The 21,739-nt window shown below is 45.0% G+C and overlaps 1 protein-coding gene across 1 annotated transcript in view; it reads left to right on the top strand.

The window, feature by feature from the left end:
• Positions 1 to 281: 281 nt before the first annotated feature.
• LCLAT1 (lysocardiolipin acyltransferase 1) overlaps positions 282 to 21,739 on the top strand; it is a 188,445-nt gene continuing 166,987 nt past the window's right edge. The window contains exon 1 of the mRNA XM_065401896.1: positions 282 to 311. The gene's annotated coding sequence lies outside the window, so the exon portion shown is untranslated. The remainder of the gene's footprint in view (positions 312 to 21,739) is intronic.

Genomic DNA, 21,739 nt, shown 5'->3' with positions numbered 1-21,739 from the left:
CATTTAGTTCTGCTCACTTGCGAAATCTCCACTGGCTGTTTTTGTGTGGGGGTGGTTGTGGGTGGAGTGCTGATCAGGTCCCAAAATAAATAAGGCATTTGAAACAGCTACTTCTATTAAACACATAAAAACTGTTTAAAATGTTGTTAAGGTTGCGAAGTTAAGCACTCAGAAGTTAGGAAATGCCAGAATTAATGTGCAACTTTAATTCAGCCCCCTTGTGCATATGCATTACGATCCAGTTTTAATTACATGATCACATACTATTTTTTCCACAGGAACCCTGCCTTATTCAGTGAACAGGATGGAAGGTACTTATTCAGTGAGCAGCTACTGAATATTTTGTTTTAACCTCAAGGTTCAGTGTGTGGCCTGAAGCCTTATTCACTACACTTCAACCAAACCCTGCTCCGAAGACACAATTAATTTCCTCATCGGCTTGTCTGTGGTGTTTGTCACTGTAGTATCTGAGTGATTCACAAACATTAATGAATTCTTCATCACAACTCCTCTGAGAGGATGGGGTAGTATTATCCCTGTTTTATAGGTGGGGAGCTGAGGCACAGAGATTAAGGTGAAAAGTTTCCACTACTTTTGAGTACCTGATTTGAGGTACCCAGGACTTGACTTTTTCCTAATACTGAGTATTATATAGCACTTAATGTTCAAAGCACACCGCTAATTAACTTCAGTTGCTTCTGTGAGTGCTCAGCACTTCTGCAAATCAGACGCTAGTGTCTCATGTCGGGCATCCAGAAAATGAGTTACACAATTAGTGACTACCTGTGAAAAGTTTGGTTTTAGTAACTTGCCCATCATCACGTAGGAACTCTATCACAGGAAGGGATAGAATCTAGTTCTCCAGTGCATTATTCAGTTGCCTTACCTATGAGACTGTCCTTTCTGTTCCTGCAATCTCCTGCCTCATTCACTGCAAACCTTCCAACACGTCATATTCGCACCCTGGCTGTGGCCCCACGAAGTTGTAGGAACGCCTCGTCAGGCTTCTCCTGGCACTAACCAAGATGGTCATCCATTGCTCCAGGCGGAGGAAACTTGGACGGCGAGAGGGGGATAATCTGCGACTGCAGAGCCTGTTTCTGCTCACGTCTCCAAGCAGAGTTTGTCTGGGCAGTGTCCACTGACTTCTTGAATGCCTTTGAGGGGCAGTGGGCACTGTCTGGGCTTCTCTGCTCGGTGTCCCCCTCTGGATCCCTGATTTTTTATAGTATGACTTTCAATCCTGATCCTATTTTTTCTCTTTTTGTCCCAAGAAATGAATTGTGGCCTTGGCACAGTGGTTCCTCCCTCTTAATTGAGGGGACAGGCCTTTACTTATGGTTGGGCCTAGACCCACCTGCTCCAGTGGAACAAATAGTACACACCTTCCAACTTATGCAATATATGAGGCTGGGGGTCTATAGATCGGGGTGTAGTGAAGGAGACTGATTTATCCCCACAGCAGGTCCATCCTGTGACTGAATAAGGTAGGGGTCCTGTGGGGGACAGTAAGATTCCCCCACCCCTGTTCCCCTATGCTGGTTCCTAGTCCAAATGCGTCCCCATCTCTGGTTCCTAGTCTGTCTTCCTTCCACCCCCATTCCCCTCACAGCTCTTAGTCCCAGCCTCTTCTTGGTTTCCATTCCCATCCCTTATTCCCCACTCCTTTACTGTGTCCTTGCCCAGCTAGTTCCTGTTTCTCTCCCCACCCCCAGTCTCAAGATATTTCTTTTCCCAATCTGCTATCGCCCTCCCCCAATCTGACTCTTGTGTGTTCTGTATTCAACTCTGTGATTTGCTTCTTCCTTGCTGTCTGGACACTGGGTTGGGGGGCAGGTGGTAGGGAACTGAGCATCAGTTCCACTGCCCATCTCCATCCCGGTCCAGGAAAGTCCAGCATTAGGCCTGGGCTGGAGACGACTTAGTCAGTTACTGTGTAGGGATGGTGCATGCACAGTCTGCTCAGTGTTAGGAGCTGAGAGAAGCTTGAGATGCTCAGCGAGGATGATATCTTTAGAGATTTTACCTGCTAAAATCAAAGTCCTACTGATGACTTATGTTTGTGTGTATGCAGCGGAGGGGTAGGACTCATAACATCGCAGTTGCAGCCTTAAATGTGGAACCATGGCATTGGGTCCATAACATGTTTTAGTTTGTCTTTGAAATGATTTGGCAGGTCTTGAAAAGTCTGCACACCAGTGATGGTGTGGGAAAGTTTGAGAATAAGCCATCAGTGTAAGCCTTCATTGAAAAACAAGTTTCTAGCCCTAAGGATTGTGAATAAAAGATTCCAAAAGTGACCAGATTTGTCGTTGTGTTTCTGGATATGCAGCCACTGCTCACAGTTCTCTCATGGTACCTAAGAGTGAAAACTTATTCATCCTGCACATGCTTAATATTTTTTGGGGGTAGGGAGAATCTTTTTTTCTACATTATAAAAAAGCAAAAAAGGCTGCAACCTCTCTTTTGTCAGGGCAAATTGAACTCTTTAGAGCTGCAGGAAAACCTACAGTAGAACCTCAGAGTTATGAACACCAGAATTACGAACTGACTGTTCAACCACACACCTCATTTGGAACTGGAGGTACGCAATCAGGCAGCAGTAGAGACCAAAAAAAAAAGGCAAATAGAGTACTGTTAAACAGGGCTTTGGATCTGTACTCCAGCTCCGCTCCAGCACCAGGCAAAAACTTGCAGCTCCACTGCTCCGGAGCTGCTCCAGCTCCGGGGCTCCGGTCCAAAGCCCTGCTGTTAAACATAAACTACTAAAAAAATAACGGGAAAGCTTAAAAAAAAATACAAGGTAAGGAAACTGTTTCTGTGCTTGCTTCATTTAAATTAAGGTGGCTAAAAGCAGCATTTTTCTTCTGCATAGTAAAATTTCAAAGCTGTGTTAAGTCAATGTTCAGTTGTAAACTTCAGAAAGAGCAACCATAACGTTTGTTCATAATTCTGAAATGTTCGTAACTCTGAACAAATCTCCTTTCCCAAGGTTTTTGTAACTCTGAGGTTCTACTGTCTATGCACTTATTTCCTATTCTCTCCTGAATGCAGTGTGAAGTGAGCCAGCAAGACTGAAGACACAATAGACTTGTGGGGCATTAAGGAATGCTTGGGTAACTTGTTGCATATTACTTGTAATATGAGAAGAAATCTTCTCAGGACCTTCCCGAAGTCAGCTTCCCCTGACTTCTCCAAGCAGGAGAGGCTGTCTTGGAGCACAGGTCTTTGTATCCCAGCTCTGTGTGGGTGTTGTGGTGTGTGGAGAGGTGATGAAGAAGAAAAAACAGTTCAGATTAAAATTCTTGGGTTTCTGTGTAAAACAAAATTTACAAAACCTTTAGACTTTGCCCACCACTGCTTGTGGACCTAACGCTTTGTCTTTGGACTATTGCATGAGAACATGAAGTGAAACTAACCATAAATGGATGGTCTAGTTTTACTATTCAAACCAAGTGAAATGTAAAAAGCCAGCAAACGGCATCAATAGTAAATAGGGCCAAGATATTTTTTTAAACCTGGATGCCCATTACAATTAAGCTCTTAAATAGAACGATGTGAAATTTTTTGCAGTTTATTTGTTAAAAAATGCAGTTTTGGATCAACCAAAACTGATTTGCAGATTTGACATGAATTCGCTGTATAGATTTGGCCAGATGTTTTTTTTCAGGGTAGAGTCACGGGGGGAAGTAGGCACCATTTACAGATGAAGTCAGTAAGAGCAGCTGCTCACTACCTCTGAAAATTGGACCCATACCGCCTTATATCTCTGCACTCCGCAAAACTTAATTTACACCTTACAGTGCCTCCTGTGAGTTAAGAATTATTTCCATTCTGTTACCTTATGAAACTGGTGGTGATAAATTGCAAATTTATCTGTAATAGGTATGGCTTTGGCTGGCTTCATAAGAAATTTAAATAACTTTTGGAATCTGATTTTGTAAAGTGTTAGTATTTAGACCCCAAAATTGAGTCATTAGTTTGGGAAGTTGAATTTATAAACTATGTTTTGTTAGTTATGGGCAACAAATCAATCAGTATGCCTCTGCTTTATTTGTTTTAACTAAAGCATTTGATAGTTGATCTGCTAATCCAAAGGCTACAAGATTGAGTTACAAGTTCAAGAGTATCTGAAAGAACAGAGGGTAAACGTAAATCTCATGTGGTCTGGCTTTCTGCTTGGTAATAAAGCAGTTCCTCAAAGATTCATTTTGGAGACTCTGTTTTATTTATTTATATATATATATAAACACACACACACACTCTTCAACACCTTAGGCTGTCATCTTGTTAACACCTAGCTTTAGTTACAGTATACCGCTGACACTTGCTTTATTCTTTTGGCTCCCTTTATAAGAAATATAGGACTCTGTGGTAAACCTTTAAGAAACTTCAGTGTGGTTTTGAGAATGTATAAAACTGCTTGCCCCATTTCATACAATAGAGTGTTTGGAAAACTTACATGCAAAGAAGCCCTTCTCCTGAAGTATACATTCTTAAACATAGCTAAATAATTCTAATCTGAGTTTGCTCTTGATGTCAGCCATCTTGCAAAAAAAATGAGATCTTATTTAACATCAGCAATAGCAGAGAAGTGTCAAACTAAACCAATTCTATCCTACATTAAACATGATCTAACAAATCTAATTAATCATTGCAACATTTACAGTTGTAAGTGATGCAGCATCATTAAATTATGGTGGAACCGGATTTAGGGTTGGTCTACACTACATAGTTAGATTGACATAAGGTAGCTTACTTCGACCTAATTGTGTCAGTGTCTACAGTACTGCCTTGTCCTCTCAATATAAGTGCCCTACTACACCAACATAACTCCAGCTCCATGAGAGGGGTAGGGCTTATGTTGGTGTAGTTAGGACAAGGAAGTGTCTGTGTAGACACTGCATTACTGAGGCTGTTGGCTGTCTTGTCAATTTCATGGCAGGAGCCAGGGTGAGAAGGCCTTATACAGCTCAGAGTCATGAAATTGACAAGGCTGCCCAGCTCCTAGCAGGGAGCAGATGGACTGGGGCAGCTGGACCCCACTCACCAAGGGCAAGAAGCCCTGGGCGGCTTCCCCCCCTCCAGGTGGGAAATGTTCAGGGGGAGGCAGCCCACCGGGAGTCTGTGGGGCAGCTGGGCTCCTGGCAGAGAGCTGCCAGTGGAGCTGAGAGACGAGGCTCTCGGCTCCCCATACTGCCCTTCTTAGCTCGGTGGAAGTGCTCCTGGTCAGGATGTTCACCATCTACCAAAGGAAGGTTAGTGTGGATGTGCACCACTGCAGTAATTACTGCGGTGGCTGCAAGTCAACCTAATATAGGTTGACTTATGTTTCTAGTGTAGACATACCCTTAGTCTCTTGACTTTTGTCTTGCATATTTCCAGTGTCACTCTTGTTGCTTTTCAGTAACACTACAAATACTCAGCCCTAGGATCAACAGTATTAATTATAATTTAAGGCTACGTTTTAGTCACGGATATTTTTAGTAAAAGTCACAGACAGGTCACGGGCAGTAAACAAAAATTCACTGCCCGTGACCTGTCCATGACTTTTACTATATACCCCTAACTGAAATTTGGGCCGGGAGCCACGGGTGCTCAGTGGGGGCAGTCCGGGGGCGCCAGGGGTGCTGGAGGTGTGTGGCCCGGGACCCCCGCAGGCATTGGTGCGGGGAGGGGCGGGGCTTGCAGGCTTCCTACCCAGCTCTGACCAGCATGTCCCTGCAGCTCCTAGGAGGAGGTATGGCCAGGGGAGCTCAGAGTGTTGCTCCTGCCACAAGTGCCAGCTCTGCAGCTCCCAGTGGCCAGGAACCGCAGCCAATGGAAGCTGCAGGGGCAGCACCTGCGGTCGGCAGCGCACGGAGCCCCCTGGCTCCTCCACCTAGGAGCTGCACAGGCATGCTGGTGGGAGCCAGGGACCCACCCCAGGTAAGCGCTGCCCCGCAGCCCAGTCCCCTCCCTGAGCCCCCTCCCACACAGCCAAGCTGCTGCTGCTGCTGCCCCAGGAGCTGCCCGGCTCGGGCAGCCCCTGAGCCAGGCGCATCAGCCCCTGCAGAAGTCATGCAGGTCACGGAAAGTAAAGGAATCCGTAACCTCCCCTTATATTTAGATTGCCAGCTAGTTCCCATTATAAAATATCCTTTGAACTTTTTTTTGAGAAACTCTGACACTTCCAGTATTTGCAGCGGCATTTTGAAAGTTGGCATGAAGAAGCTTCTCTAGCCAGAGGGCTGCCTTTTTTTTGTCCCATGAAATTCTGTATAGGTTTAGCTGAGTTGTAAACTGCTAATCTCTATTTCCTTTCTGTCAGTTAAGTTCCTCAGGAAAATTTTGGCATATGCCAAAATAATTATTGAACATGAACGTTCTAAAGAGCTGGGACTATACTGCTTCCAAAGCAGTAGCAGCAGCACTCATTTGGCAGTTGACGAGTTTTTGGTATTTGTTTCTAAAGTTGTAAATATACCCACATGATTGATGTTATCTGTACTTAAAGGTGCATAAATTAGATTTAGTTGTCATATTGGTGATTCATGCTTTTTTGTACCATTTATACTGGATGAGTCTTTAGTGAGTTTTGTGTGGTTTGAGTTTTTTTTTTTATAATAAAAAACTAAGTAAATTTCACATCTTTTTTTCCCACTTAAATGTTATTTTAGGAGAATTTTGCTTGTTGCTGACTCAATACAAGCACAGTGGTAACTGAAGTTGAAATTTGCTGTGACTAGTCCTTCCGACATATTAAAAAATCCTCCTATGATGACATGGTCTCTGCAGAAGCACATTTATTATAGAATTGTTCAGCAATAAAACCTTTGAATTTGTTGATAATTTATATTCTTGCATTAGTAAAAAAGATGACAAACTTTTACGCTTAATTGTAGAGTCCACAATTCAGAAATAGAGAAAAAAGAAATGAAGGTGAATTTGCTGCTTGTGAAGGTGGGGGCCTAATACTGTTGACTTAAAGCAGGTCCAATGTGGACAGGCTTCTCACAATCTTGCCTATCCTTCAGCTCTGTCAATTCCCTTTCAATGCCCTTGCCAACCTTTAGAAAACACTGCAATTGTTATTTCTGCTTATGTTATGAACTTATCAGACAATCAGGGTTAGCTCTCGGATAGGTGACCTTCAAATAACATATAGACGTTGCAATAAGTGATATTGGTGATTCGATATGTAGCACTCCTCCCTCTGTGTTGTTCTCCTATTATGAAAATAGGGGGCAGTATGCTGCTGGAAATGCTGTTTTTTTCCCCCCCTGACATTTAAAACAGATCCTGGTTGCTTGAAGTGACTAAAGAGTCCATGGCACCTTTCATAAGAATCGGGGTGTTGGCCTTGGTGATGTTTATACTAGAAAACTAGGAATAATTTTTGAGCCTTTAAAAAAAATCCCATGATCCTGCACAGCCCTCCTTGCTATCCACCATCTGTGAGAGAAGCATGGAACCGGCACAGCTCTGCGCTATTGTCAATAGCATTGCAAGCACAAGGTGCATGATACTCTGGTATTGGTAGAGCTGCAAGAGGAACCACATCAGTGGGGAACATGACTTTTTCGCAGAGGACGGATTGCTGTGGAAATAGTGAAAATCAGTTCAAGGTAGTTGGTACTGTTCATAGAGCAGCTGCAGTGTTGGAGACCTGCTTCTGGGCCCGAAAAATGAGCACTGTCTGGTGGGATTGCATCATAATGCAGGTTTGGCACAAGAAACAGTGGCTGCAGAACTTTCAGGTGTGCAAGGGTACCTTGCTGGATTTGTGTGTCAAGCTCACCCTGGCCCTCCACCTCATGGACACCAGAATGAAAGCTATACTTGCAGTGGAGATGTGCATAGAGATCACACTGTGAAAACTTGACAGTAGCAATCCGGCCTTGCAGTGGGAAATCATTTTGGAGTTGGAAAATCCACTATGGGGGCTACTGTCATACAAGTGTACAGGGCCATTAATTGCCTTCTGCTACAGAGTAGTGTAACTCTTGGCAAGATGCAGGACATAGTGGATGGATTTGCAGCAATAAGGTTCCTGAATTGTGTGGAGAGCGATAGATGGCATACATATCCCCCTTTTGTCACCAGCCCACCTTGCCCCAGAGCATATCAACAGAAAGTGCTACTTTTCTACGGTAATGCAAGCATTGGTGGATCATCCGGGCTGCTTCACCGACATCAGTGTTGGCTAGTCAGTTGTATGATGTTCACATCTTTAAGAACACAGGATTAGTCAGAAAGCTGCAAGTAGGGACATTGTTTCCCAACCGGAGGATTACCATAGATGATGTTGAAATGCCAGTAGTGATCCAGGGGGACCCAGCCTACCCCTTGCTCCCTGGATAATGAAGCCATACAACAGCTACCTTCAATAACACCAAGGAAAGATTCAACTACTGGCTCAGCTGGTGCAGAATGACAGTTGAATGTGCTTTTGATAGATTGAAAGGACAATGATGGTGTTTCCTAACAAGATTGGGTCTCTGGGAGAAGACTGTCCCAATGGCTATAGCTGCCTGCTGTGTCCTGCATCATATCTGTGAAGCAAAGGGGGAAAAGTTGTTGCTGGGCTGGAGGTGGAGTGGCTGTCTGCTGAGTTTGAACAGCCAAGAGCTCAGTGTAGAACTATATGGCTGAGGGAGTCCTTGAAAGACCACTTTAACAATGAGCCACAGTAATGCATTGTGGTGGACTGTGCTCTACCTGGCTCTACAGTTTGGGGCCTGTTAAGAATTGTGTGGTGCTTGGTTTACGTCTATGAATATAAGTGCCAATTAATCTATTAATTTTGTGGTGCGTGCTGTTCTTTTTACAATTATTACACTGTACTTTTTACAATTATTACACTGATAGTCACAGATCCTATGAGTTCTCTCCCACTGTACACTAATAAGTAAGTGGATGATTACAGTACCACTAGGTGTTCTGCAGCATATGTTATAAACAAAGAACGATGAATTATTTTCCAAAGATAGAATTTCGTTGTCTCAAAACCAGTGCAAAGAAAAATCTGTGCAATTTAAAAGCAAATCCATTATTGTATTAAGTTTTTAATGTAACAACTCAACAAGAGGTAAGGACATTCATGTCATTTTACCTACACATACATTGATCTGTGAAAGCCATAGTTGCTGTATGTGAAGCTGTGATTGTCCGTAATATCCCCCGGGGTGGAGTGGGAGGTAGGGATGTGTCACCAGTGCCACATGGAATGTTAAGGGGGGTGTAGGAATGTGCCGCAATGGAATTTTCTGTGGATTGCAATGGAAGGCAAGCCAGTGATTTTTGAACCTACATGTCCATAAGAGTCTGCAGCATCTGTGTTTGCTGCCAGAGAAGCCCATTATGACCTGGTGCATCTCCTTTTCCTGCTGGGGCTCTTGAGTGTTTTCTTGTCCACTCTTTCCTTCTCTAGGCTGTCTGCAATGTTCACCCTCCAGGCCTTTTACTCACAGTGTGATGCAGCAGTGGCTTGCAAGATCTTATTGAACATGTCATCCTGAGTTTTCTTCTTTCTCCTCCCCATATGGCTTAGGCGTTCTGCAGCTGTGGAGGGAGAGCCCCTCAAGGCTGCAATGGCAGCAGCTACAGGTAATACACACAGCGGTACCATTGTTAGTATAGTCGTTCTGGAAAGCTGAAGTTAAGGTTCAGAACACCCTTCCTTGCTCCCTAAATTTTTAAACAAGACCTGCTTCTTGACACTTCTGCTTTGGATTGCTTTTGTGCTGAACTACTCACCACTAGTCATGGTGAGTAAGGCCTGCCAGGGTGAGGGAAATGAGGAGAGTATTGCACGGATTCATGAAACGATGCATATAGGGTAATGGCACTGAATACTGGTACCATTGTTTACAAGCAGAGGTGGTTTTAGCTAACATATGAATCCTGACGGTTACAAAGGCATAGAAAGTACAGGTTCTGCTGGCATCCTAAAGCAGTCTGGGCCCAAATGCTGCTAGCCTGTGTACCACAATGATGCCTGCCGAAGTTATCGCCAACTGGTATGGGAAAGTGTCCAACCATGGAGGAAGAAATAAGGCTGCCATTCCTAAAACCTTTGGGAGAGGATTGCAGAGTACCTCCATGAAAGTTTCACTGAGATCTCTCAGGAGGATTCAGGGGACATCGCTGTGTACATAAACAAGCTGCTCCATATAGCCCTCCCTGCCAAACTGTACAGGGGAATGAAAAGCTGATAATGCTACCTCCCTTTGTTATACCTCTACTTTTTCTAATGAAAAGTGGGTAGCTGTGTGCATCATTCTAATGGGAGATACATTTACACACTTACCTGAAGGTTCTTCCAAGGTACCATGCTCGCGTGACTTGACTGCAGTGGAGTCACAAACAGGTCCTGGCTTGCAGCATAGCTAGAACCCCTAGTCCCATGTCCTTTCTCCTTCCTTCTCCTTGTCCTTGCTGTTCATAGCAGGAGTTTTTGTCTCAGGCTCCTTGGAGATATCCGTGGTGGTCTGGAGTGTGGTGGTGGGCTCTCCGCCAAGTATGGCATGCAGCTCTTGGTAAAAGCAGTAGGTCTGTGGCTCAGCACTGGATTGACTTTCGGCCTTCCTGGTCTTCTGCTATACCTGCTTCAGTTCCTTTACTTTTATGCGGCGCTGTTGCTGATCCCCATCATCCCCCTTTTCCTGCATCTCCCATGTGGTTTGCTTGCAGATGTCCTCATTTCTGTCTGGTTTGTAGTTGTGACTGCTCAGCCTTTTCTCCCTGAGGACCAGGAGATCCAATATCTCCAGTCTGTTCCAGGCCGGAGTGCGTCTGGAGCATGTAGCTGGCATGGTCAGCTGGAAAGCTGCACACAACAGTGGAGAGCTGCTAGGTGTGCTCACCAGGCTGGGCAATTAGTTTGTGTGACAGCAGCTGGAGGGCTGCGTCGATCTAAGTATAGTGACTTTGTTCATGGAAGTGTCACTGTAATGAGGCGCTTACATTGGTGGGAGACTAATTTAAGTGTAGACACATGCACAGCTAGGTTGATGCAAGGCAGGTTACGACAACCTAATTTTGTAGTAGAGACCAGACATTAAATTGTTTTAACCCATGTGTCTGTTCATGTTTAGCATCTGGGTTAAACTGGTTTTTACATTAATGCCTTGTGCTCATTTTAACTAGACTATTTATAAATTAATTTAATTAAACCGCTGCACTTTCCTACTATCGACAAGCCTTAGCCAGAATACAATTATGGTAATTACATTGTACTTATTTCACTCCTGCAGTTAGGTATTCTTACTACTTGCACAGAAAACTGCTGTACAGCGTTAAACAGTTACTGCATCTATACCATCTTCCTTTCCTACTGTATCCTTTAGGCTGCATGATTTCTTTGTTTGTGTATCCATTTCAGTTTGTAGAACGTTTTGAGATCCTTTTTGATAAGGCTATGTAAGCCAATTATTAATAATCTTACTGAACGTCTTATATTTTGTTTCTAAAGAAAAAACCCAATTTAGTGGGCTCTCTTTACATTTTTATTCTTTTGAAGTCTTTTGTGTCACTCTAAAGTAATTACAAAAACACATATATTTGAAAGTTTTTGATATTATAGAAAATTTAGGCTCTAATTTCCATCTGTAAATGAAAACTTTATTCTAACAAGTTAAAGGGATATGGTGAGACATTAAGACTTTTATTATGCTTATTAGGAAACAATACATTTTGTTATCTTGAACTGCCTAGCAGGCATTAGGAATGGGTGGAGTCAGTAGTGGTTGGAGCAAAGGGTGTGGCTAGTAGGGGTGGAATCAGCTGCTGAAGAAATGAATAGCTGGTGTTGTGGACTGATGGGTGGTCTTGGTTTGGTAGATCCTAGGAATTTTTGATAAGATGCTCCGATGAAAAGCTGGCTTGTCAAGTTTACTTTTCAGTTTTCAGTGTTGGATTCAGTAGATGGTGGTTTCTCTTTTATACCTTATTAATATGAAGGCTTATCATGCTGCAAACAGGTGATTAGTGATTACCATACTCAGTATCAGAGTGTGAGTATGAATCAGCATGCTTAAAGATGAAGGAAGGTGTAGGAAACAAGTAACTGAATGGATTAAAGTAATAAAAACAGAGTTCTTTTACAGAAAAATGTACATACTATCAAGAGTTGTTAGTGGCAAAATAGAAAGCATTGGTGCTCATCTTAAAATACAAAAATTTCTTTGGATTATTTTATAATGTTGTTTACGTAATTTATCATGGCTGTGTTTAGATCAGAGGTGGGCAAACTACGGTCCGGGGGCCACATCCGGCCTGCGGGACCGTCCTGCCCGGCCCCCGAGCTCCTGGTCCGGGAGGCTAACCCCGACCTCTCCGCCGCTGTTCCCCTCCCCCGCAGCCTCAGTTTGCTTGCTCTACCGCCATTGCAATGCTCTGGGCAGCGGGGCTGTGAGCTCCTGGGGCAGTGCAGCTGCAGAGCCCGGCCTGACCTGGTGCTGTGTGCTGTGTGGTGGGGGCGGCGGCAGCAGCAGCGTGGCTCGGCTCCAGCTGGGCAGTGCGGCTGTAGCGGGGGTTGGATAGAGGGCAGGGGAGTTTAGGGTGGTGGTCAGGGGGCAAGGGTGTGGATAGGGGTTGGGGGGAGGGAACAGGGAGGTTGAATGGGGGCAGGGGTTCCGGGGGGCAGTCAGGAAGGAGAGGGGTTTGGATGGGGTGGCAGGGGGCAGTCAGGGGACAGGGAGAAGGGGTGGCTGGATGGGGCAGGGGTCCAGGGGAAGGGGGGGGCGCGTCAGGAATGAGAGGAGGGGTTGGATGGGGCGGCGGGAGTCCGGGGGCACTCAGGAGACAGGGAGCGGGGGTGTGTGGATGGGGCAGGGGTCCCAGAGGGGCTGTCAGGGAACGGGGGGGTTGGATGGGGCAGGGGTCCCGGGGGGGGCAGATAGGAGGTGGGGGCCGGGCCACGACCCCCTCCCCTAACCGGCCCTCCATACAATTTACAAAACCCGATGCAACCCTCAGGCCAAAAAGTTTGCCTGCCCCTGGTTTAGATTATGTCCCGGTTCTGGCCTTTCACCAGCTCTTCAACATCAGCTTCATTCTGGAGCAGTCTGTTGCCATTGTTGACACTTCAGGTTGGCCAAGATCAATTTGTGACTATATCAGTTTTAAGAAAAAACAACCTGCAAGGCAAAGACTTGAAAAGAAAGATGGTGCCTTCTCTGTTGCCTTTGATAGGCTGTAATCCTGTGTTTCTTCCTTTGCTGCTTGCAGTTAAGATAGACGATCCAGATTTCTACCCCAAATCTCTTACAAGAGTTTGTGTCATAGTTAATTATGGAAAATTGTAGAAGTATTGCAAAACGTGAAAGGACAGGACAACTGATTTTAGAATTGTCAACTTTTAAGAGATCTGTGTTCCTCTCTAGCCAGCTGAACATCAGTTGAGCATGTTTTTGACACCTTTGAACTAGTTTGACTGAAACTTTATAATAGCAATGGAATTTCAGAAAAGCAAATATATTGGTAAAAGTGTATTGCTATTTAATCATAGATACAAAAGAATAGTCAATCTGACTAGTAGATATTACTACTGTATGTGATTTATAGAATTGCAAGACTTTCATTTTGGGCAATACCTCTTTAGGTTTCAAGCATATATATGTCTGCAGAGTGCCCGTAGCATGTGTATGGTGTTCCATTTAATAAAACCTTCATTTTACTTATTTTTTTAATGGGGGGAGGGGAGGGGCTTCACTCCCCCCCCCCATAGTACTCGCCCTTCAGTTTGTGTAAAATCACAACAACCAGAATTTTGTAAGACAAGAGCTGTCAAAATTTAGAGGTTGTTTGAGCTGCACATCTCTGGGTCACGACTGGAGTCTACTTTGGGAATTTGTGGCTCTCTGGTTTCATTGACTTCTGTTCTTTGAATCTTATAGGATGGATTGATTTAAATTGGTGATCTAAATCACCAAGTGGAAAGCCTCAAAGTAAATCATAGATTTTTAATCAATTTTTCCATTTTTCTGCTTCATTTATTACTAAAGAAAGGTGCATTCCCTTTGGTTGATATAGCCATTTAAAAAAGGTTCATTTACAATGAAGTAGAGCCTTTGTACTAAATTTAGTGTATTTTTTTTTTTTTTTTGCTATCTACGAGGGCACACTATAAGTATATACGTTTATTTAAGCAGTTATATAGCTTAATATTTTTAGGCCTGGTCTACACTAGGAGTTTGTCGAATTTAGCACCGTTACATCGAATTAACTCTGCACCCGTCCACACCACGAAGCTATTTAGTTCGACATAGAGGTCTCTTAAATTCGACTTCTGTACTCCTCCCCAACGAGGGGAGTAGCGCTAAATTCGACATCGCCATGTCGAATTAGGCTAGGTGTGGATGGAAATCGACGGTAATAGCTCCGGGAGCTATCCCACAGTGCACCACTCTGTTGACGCTCTGGACAACAGTCCGAGCTCGGATGCTCTGACCAGCCACACAGGAAAAGCCCCGGGAAAATTTGAATTCCTTTTCCTGTCTGGGCAGTTTGAATCTCATTTCCTGTTTGGACATCGTGGCGAGCTCAGCAGCACTGGCAACGATGCAGAGCTCTCCAGCAGAGATGGCAATGCAATCTCAGAATAGAAAGAGGGCCCCAGCATGGACTGATCGGGAAGTCTTGGATCTGATCGCTGTGTGGGGCGATGAGTCCATGTTTTCCGAGCTGCGATTGAAAAGACGGAATGCAAAGATCTACGAGAAGATCTCTAAAGCCATGGCAGAGAGAGGATACAGCCGGGATGCAACGCAGTGCCGCGTGAAAATCAAGGAGCTGAGACAAGGCTACCAGAAGACCAAAGAGGCAAACGGACGCTCCGGATCCCAGCCCCAGACATCCCGTTTCTACGAGGCACTGCATTCCATCCTAGGTGCGGCCGCCACCACTACCCCACCACTGACCGTGGACTCTGAGGATGGGATATTGTCGACGGCCGGTTCCTCGGAGATGTTAGCGGACGGGGAAGATGAGGAAGGAGATGAGGAGGACGAGGCAGTCGACAGCGCTTACAACGCTGATTTCCCCGACAGCCAGGATCTCTTCATCACCCTTACAGAGATCCCCTACCAACCGTCCCCAGGTGTTAACCCGGACACAGAATCAGGGGACGGATCAGTCAGTAAGTGTTTTAAACATGTACACATTTATTTTTAACAGAACAGGAATATTAACAATATTAACAATGGGTTTTTCATGATTACTTTGCCCTAGGCGCTTCACGTTTCAGTCCTTGGCAGTGCAACTACTGAAAAAAAATCTAACAATGTCTGGTTTAGCATGATTGTTTTGCCCTAGGCGCTCTACTGTTTAGTCCCTGCCAGTGCAGCTATAGTAAAATCCGGTCTATGTGTCAGGGGATAGAGCAGAAATCCTCCTGGGACATCTCCACGAAGCTCTCCTGGAGGTAATTGGAAAGCCTTTGCATCAGGTTCCTGGGGAGAGCGGCCTTATTGGGTCCTCCATGGTAGGAAACGTTTCCGCTCCAGGAGACAAGCAAGTACTCGGGGATCATCGCCTTGCAGAGCATGGCGGCATACGGCCCTGGTCTTTGCAGGCTTTCCCGAAGCATCCGTTCTTTCTCCGTCTCTGAAATCCTCATCAGAGTGATGTCGCTCATGGTGACCTGCTTTGAATTAGGTAGGGGAATGTTAGTATTGGGACTGCTTGCCTGTTCCTTTACAGAACTGTAACCGGCGGTTTAGAGCCACGCGGTGGAGGCGGGAGAGGAGCAGCATACAGGGATCTTTCCCTGGGACAGCCGCGAGGGGGTGGGACAGGGGCAGAGTTCATGCTTGCCGGATTGCTGGCAGCAGGGACTGGCATTGCTTTGAACGTGAAAGGAGGCCAGTGCTGCTATTAAAGTTTTAAGCAGCCACAAGTCTATGGCTTACCATGTCAGCCTGTTACCCAAATTCCGCTGTCCTGTCCCGCTTGTCTGATCTGCACTGCAAAACCCCAGGCACTGAATGCGAAGGCTGAAAATTCGACCTTGTCCTGAGTGTGCATGTGATAGGTGCTGTGCATGGTCTTGTTCACAGAGAAAGACTATGTTCTTTGTTCATCCAAAAATTTATCTTTCTGAGGAATTCACTCCCTTTTTCCCATCCCACAGCTGCGACTGTCTCCCAAACTATGCTGGCATCACACTCCCCGAGGCTAGCGCAGATTAGGCGTAGGAAGAAGAGGACACGGGAGGACATGTTCTCGGAACTTATGGGCTGCTCCCGAGCCCAGGCAGTCCAGCAGACCCAGTGGAGGGAGAACTTGTCCCAAATGCACCGATCACACATGGAACGGGAGGAGAGATGGCGGAAGGAAGACGAGCAGGCGACTCAAACGCTGCTTGGACTAATGAGGGAGCAAACGGACACCCTCCGGCGCCTTGTGGATGTTCTGCAGGACCGGAGGCAGGAGGACAGAGCCCCGCTGCAGTCTATCTCTAACCGCCCTCCCCCGCCACAAAGTCCCATACCCCCCTCACCCAAAGTCCCAAGAAAGAGGGGCGGCAGAGTCCGGGAAAACTCTCACTCCACCCCTGCAGACTGCTCAAGTACCAGAAGGCTGTCATTCCCCAAAATTTGATAAGTCCTTTCCTTCCCGCCTCACCCAAGCCCCCGTCCCAGTTTCATCCCCCAGTTTCATGTGTAGTTGCTAATAAAAAACCCGTTTCTGTTAATTACTGTTTCCATCATTTTCTTTTAGAGGAGAGTCTGTTTGAAGGGGGGAAGGGGGTTGGTAATTGGACAGGACAGTCACCTTTACCAGGGTACAGACGCGGGGGCAGGTTCAACAGCAGGGCACACACACATTGCATTCACTAGTTACCCTGGTCAGTCTGGGAGGTGGTTTTCATGTTCTGTGTGTGGGGGGGGGGCTATGTGACTTTGTGGCGGGGGAGGGCGGTTAGAGATCTTATCTAGCGGTCCTTATCCTGGATCACAGAGCCACGCAGCAGGGGATCTGTAACCGTCCTCCCCCTGCCACAAAGTCACATAGCCCCCACACACAGAGTCCCGAACAGGAGGGGTGGCAGGCTCCGTTGAAACAACCAGTCCACCAGTGCGGAGCCTGTCATTCCTGGAGTTTAGAAGCGTCCTTTGCATCACTACACTACACCCGCTCCCCACCACAGTCTGCGTCCCAGGTTCAACACTTTCCCGCGAAAAGAGTAATAAAGAAAACGGTGTTGATTAACAAATTTCAAGTGATTTTATTTTTAAACGTGTGTTGGAAGGGGGGGAACGGGGTGAACGGGGTATGTAACTGCAGAGGATAGTGAACATTCACTGGGTAAAGAAACGGGGGCAGGTTCAGCTTCTCTGTAAACAAACTTAATAGTCACAGGTTACCCTGCTCACTCAGGAACCTAGCTTTCAAAGCCTCCCGGATGCACAGCGCGTCCCGCTGGGCTCTTCTAATCGCCCGGCTGTCTGGCTGGGCGTAATCAGCAGCCAGGCTATTTGCCTCAACCCCCCACCCCGCCATAAAGGTCTCCCCCTTGCTCTCACACAGATTGTGGAGCACACAGCAAGCTGCAATAACAATGGGGATATTGGTTTCGCTGAGATCAGAGCGAGTCAGTAAGGTTCTCCATCTCCACTTGAGACGTCCGAAAGCACACTCCACCACCATTCTGCACTTGCTCAGCCGGTAGTTGAAGAGTTCTTTTTCAGTGTCCAGGGCGCCAGTATAGGGCTTCATGAGCCAGGGCATTAGCGGGTAGGCTGGGTCCCCGAGGATGACTATAGGCATCTCCACATCCCCAACAGTTATTTTGTGGTCCGGGAAGTAAATACCTTCCTGCAGCCGTCTAAACAGACCTGAGTTCCTGAAAACACGAGCGTCATGAACCTTGCCCGGCCATCCGACGTTGATGTTTGTAAAACGTCCCCTATGGTCCACCAGTGCTTGCAGCACCATTGAAAAGTAGCCCTTTCAGTTAATGTACTGGCTGGCCTGGTGGTCCGGTCCCAGGATAGGGATGTGAGTTCCATCTATAGCCCCACCGCAGTTTGGGAATCCCATCGCGGCGAAGCCATCTATGATGACCTCCACGTTTCCCAGGGTCACTACCTTTGAGAGCAGTAGCTCAACGATTGCGTTGGCTACTTGCATCACAACAACCCCCACGGTAGATTTGCCCACGCCAAAGTGGTTTGCGACTGACCGGTAGCTGTCCGGCGTTGCAAGCTTCCAGAGGGCTATGGCCACTCGCTTCTGGACAGTCAGGGCTGCTCGCATCCGGGTGTCCTTGCGCTTCAGGGCAGGGGACAGCAACTCACAAAGTTCAAGGAAAGTTCCCTTACGCATGGGAAAGTTTCGCAGCCACTGTGATTCATCCCAGACCTGCAGCACTATGCGCTTCCACCAGTCCGTGCTTGTTTCCCGGGCCCAGAATCGCCGTTCCACAACATCCACATGACCCATTGCCACCGTGATGTCCTCGGCGCGGGGTCCCGTGCTTTGTGACAGGTCTGTGCCACTCTCAGACTTCAGGTCCTCACCGCGCTGCCGTAGCCTCCTCGCCCGATGTCTCAGCATCTGCCTCTGGGAAAGGTGGATGATAAGCTGCGAGGTGTTGACAACGGCCATAACTGCAGCGATGGTCGCAGCGGGCTCCATGCTCGCAGTGCTGTGGCGTCCGCGCTGTCACTGACCAGAAAAGTGCGCGAACTGATTTCCCGCCAGCGCTTTCAGGGAGGGAGGGCGGGAGTGACGGTTGTATGACGACAGTTACCTAAAACCACCCTCGACACATTTTTTTCCCCAGAAGGCATTGGGGGCTCGACCCAGAATTCCAGTGGGCAGCGGGGACTGCGGGAACTGTGGGATAGCTGCCCACAGTGCACCGCTTCCAATGTCGACGCTTGCCCCGTTAGTGTGGACTCTCAAAGTCGAATTACTGTCCTTAGTGTGGACACACACGTTCGACTTTGTAATATTGATTCCACATATTCGATTTAAGTAAAATCGAACTACTCTCGTAGTGTAGACATACCCCTAGATTCTTCTTGTACATTTTTAGAATGTTAGAAAATGGTGAATGATTGGTGGAGTCATAAATAGTAATTTGAAAACTGAGCCAATCAGAACTCAGGTAGAGAGAAGCTATAAAATAGGAGTATGAGACCGTTGCAGTAGCTGATCCTGATGAGATGCCTGGTGGTGTCTCCTGGAGTCAGAGACCTTGTTCCAACACCTGTGATGACTTTGCCAGTCTCTTGCACCCAGTAAGCACAGCTCCTGGGTCCACCCACAGGATCAAGCTCCTAATACAGTATGTGACCTATTGTGCCATATTGATAAAGATTGACATGAAAAGTTATGTTTTCCCTCTGATTCTTTCTTTGTATAGAAAAGTAGCCTTTAAAGTTTTTGATAAAGGCTCATGGATTCAGCATATTTATTTTTTATTTAAACGTTTTAACATTATAAGTAGTATAGGCCTTCACATATTTGTATTAAATTCAGATTTCATTTTAAACAGGATTTTTTGAAAATGAAAAACCTATTATAATTTAAATAAAAAAATTAATTAAAAAAAATCTGATTTTTTCCCCCAAATAATCAATTTTTATCCACCTTGAAGTCTTAATTTGTCTACTACACATTATGTGATGCCTGGTTAAACTTCTTTATCCTATGTTGTATCCAAAGTGCACACTAGATCAGAATTAGCCTGGGGCCAGCAGACTTGAAGTGACTTCTCAGTCTCTTGGAAATTGGTTTCTTGGTAATTAGAGGGGAGGCTTTCCACTAAACTTCATGTTTTGAGTCCTTTCTCTAGTGAATCTCTTCCTATTAAGGCAGTTTTGTGTTTCTAATTTAGTTATTTCCCTGTTAGTGACAAATTAACTCTCTCTCTCTCTCTCTCTCTCTCCCCCCCCCCTTCTACTCCCCTCCACCCCCCCAGCAAGTTAATCAGATCAGACTAGGGTTGTTGTTAATGGCCAAAATGTAACTGTCGGCATAGGGTTGAACATTTGGCTAGTCCAAAAATAACTGGTCAGATATTTAAAAGCATTAATTTACTAGAACAGTAATAACTAACAAAAAAAAGAGTAAGACTTCATGGTCTCCAATAAGCTTAGCCTTAGATATTTATGGCTAATTACAAAAAACAAGTTACTTTTAATAGAGTTATTTAACTAAGAAAATGCAAAAGACAATGAAATGAAGTTTTAAAAGAAAGAGAAATAATTAAATTTTTAACAGTGTTTGCTTAGCATTTAAATGTAAGCATCATTCAAGACTGAATAGTTACAGAAGAAAAATGAAATTAAACAAATAAAACAGACACATAGTGACTATAAAAGAAAAGTCATTTTTATATGTACTTATGCTAGGTAGGCAGCAGGCCAACTCTTCAAGCATCTTGCTTTCGTTATCATTTTCTTTATCAGCTTCAAATGCTTCATTTATGTCTTGTCTATGGCTGTCGATTAATCACAGTTAACTCACGTGATTAACTCAAAAATTAATTGTAATTAAAAAAAATTAATCGTGATTAATTGCAGTTTCAATTGTACTGCTAAACAATAGAATACCAATTGAAATTTATTAAATATTTTGGATGTTTTTCTACATTTTGATATATATTTTTATTCTGTGTTGTAATTGAAATCAAAATGTATATTTGATTATAAATATTTGCACTGTAAAAATGATAAACAAAAGAAATAGTATTTTTCAAATCACCTCATACAAGTACTGCATGAAAATCTTTGTCGTGAAAGTGCAACTTACAAATGTAGATTTTGTTTGTTACATAACTGCACTCAAAAACAAAACAGTGTAAAACTTCAGAGCCTACAAGTCCACTCAGTCTGACTTCTTGTTCTGCCAATCGCTAAGACAAACAAGTTTATTTACATTTACAGGAGATATTGCTGCCTGCTTCTTATTTGCAATGTCATCAGAAAATGAGAAAAAGGCATTTGAATGGCACTTTTGTAGCCGGCATTGCAAGGTATTTACATGTCAGATATGCTAAACATTCCTATGCCCCTTCATGCTTCGGCCACCGTTCCAGATGACATGCTTCCATGCTGATGACGCTCATTTAAAAAAATTATGCGTTAATTAAATTTTGTGACTAAACTCCTTGGGGGAGAATTGTATGTCCCCTGCTCTGTTTATCCGCATTCTGCCATATCTTTCATGTTATAGCAGTCTTGGATGATGACCCAACACATGTTGTTCATTTTAAGAACATTTTCGCTGCAGATTTCACAAAATGCAAAGAAGGTACCAATGTGAGATTTCTAAGGATAACTACAGCACTTGACCTAAGGTTTAAGAATCTGAAGCGCCTTCCAAAATCTGAGAGGGACGAGGTGTGGAACATGCTTTCAGAAATCTTAAAAGATCAACACTCTGATGTGGAAACTACAGATCCCGAAACACCAAAAAAGAAAATCAATCTTCTGCTGGTGGCATCTGACTCAGATAATGAAAATGAACATGCGTCGGTCTGCACTGCTTTGGATTGTTATCGAGCAGAACCTGTCATCAGCATGGATGCATGTCCCCTGGAATGGTGGTTGAAGCATGAAGGGACATATGAATCTTTAGCGCATCTGGCATGTAAATATCTTGTGACGCCGGCTACAACAGTGCCATGAGAACACCTGTCTCACCTTCAGGTGACATTGTAAACAAGAAGTCGGCAGCATTATCTCCTGCAAATGTAAACAAACTTGTTGGTCTGAGAGAGTGGCTGAAAAAGAAGTAGGAC

The sequence above is a fragment of the Emys orbicularis genome, chromosome 3, assembly GCF_028017835.1.
Source record: "Emys orbicularis isolate rEmyOrb1 chromosome 3, rEmyOrb1.hap1, whole genome shotgun sequence".
Classification (NCBI taxonomy): Eukaryota; Metazoa; Chordata; order Testudines; family Emydidae; genus Emys; species Emys orbicularis.
Note: the sequence above shows the minus strand (reverse complement) of the source record. Positions and strands in the feature narration are given on the sequence as shown.